The following is a 1,419-nucleotide window of genomic DNA, read 5'->3' as shown; positions in this document are numbered from 1 at the left end:
TGTGATGGAGCAGGCAGGAGCGTGCAGGTTCCCTACCACAGTGCAAGGGGTGGTCAGAACGCTGGGGAGGGGCTGCTCAGCAGGGGCTGTGGGACAGGACCGGGGATGATGGGTTCAACTGGGAACAGACCGAACGCAGCAGCCCGACACGCTCCCGACGCAGAGGTGTGCGACACGTAGATCTTTCAGCTGACCTGGGAGCCAGCTTAGCCGTTCCCTGAGGAAGCGCCTGCCAGCGCCTCCGCCATCCTGGAGACCAGCCGCGGAGGAGCCCACGCTTCACGTGAGCAGGAACACGAATCCAGGTGCTTTTGTCCCCAAACTGAAACTTTAATTAATGCTTTTAAAGAACCGTCTCTTCATCGTGACAGCCTGGGGTGTTCTCCGGCACAGAGCGGCCCTTCCGAAGGGGTTGGGGAGGGTTTTTTTCTGAAAGCCGCACGCAGCCCTTCCTCTGAAAACCCAAATTGTTGTTTATTTCCACAGAGGAACTGCTTCGAAGAAAAGAAAAACCAACCCCCAAATCGGTCAGGGATGTCTCCCACGCCGATAAAACGAGGACAACGAGCCCAGACGAAGGGATTTTGCAGAGCACCTTCTGTTCCAGCGACACAGAAGAGCCCTCCCTGCCCAGGGCACCGCTTCATTCGCACAAACCACGATACGGGGGTGGGACAGGCCCCTCCTGTCCCTCCACCCAGGCTGGAGCTCACCACCCCGGGCTTCACGCACACGTCTGCCAAGCCTGGAGCCACCACTCGTGTTTCCTTCATGCTGCGGAAGGGAACGAACCCAGAAGGCTGCGTTTAAGCCCCAAAGAAGCAGTAGCCTCACGAATAACCGACAAGGACTCGCCGGGGTGCGTCCTCCCTGCCCCAGGTACCAGCCCCACCTCCACTGAGTCCCACTGACGCAAGCGCTGTCACGTTGAAGAGCAAATCTTCTCTCCAGACCTACCAGAAACCCCCCTTTTTTTCCCCTTTGGGTTTGCAGAGCCTGCAGACAGCTCCGTTCGCGGCTGTCATTAACCTTTCCTTGGCCACAGCCCCGCTACCCTCCGCTCCTGCCTCCAGAGCACAACCTAGAACACGCTCACGTTCCCAAAACCCCAAAGAAAAGGTTTTTATGAATGCGGATGGATGTCACCTCTTAGACCCCGCTTCCATCCAGTTCCATGTGCAATGACTCCTCTGAAAGCTAGTTCATGTCAGTGTCAGAGGGGCAAGCAATCAATTTTCACCTCTTGCCAAAGATCTCGCTGCTTGTTGCTTTCCCCCCAATCAGGAAAAATATTTCAGCGGCGCAATCAGCTCAATCCTCAATCAGCGAGCACCAGGCGACTCGCTGGAAACTCCTAATGCAGATTAACCCCCTCAGGTGCTATTAACGTCATCTCAGACTTCACAAAAACCTCCCCTC

The sequence above is a fragment of the Buceros rhinoceros genome, unplaced genomic scaffold (assembly GCF_000710305.1).
Source record: "Buceros rhinoceros silvestris isolate BGI_N320 unplaced genomic scaffold, ASM71030v1 scaffold29639, whole genome shotgun sequence".
In the NCBI taxonomy this organism is placed as follows: Eukaryota; Metazoa; Chordata; class Aves; order Bucerotiformes; family Bucerotidae; genus Buceros; species Buceros rhinoceros.
The sequence above is the reverse complement of the archived record's forward strand: the minus strand, read 5'-3'. Positions refer to the sequence as shown.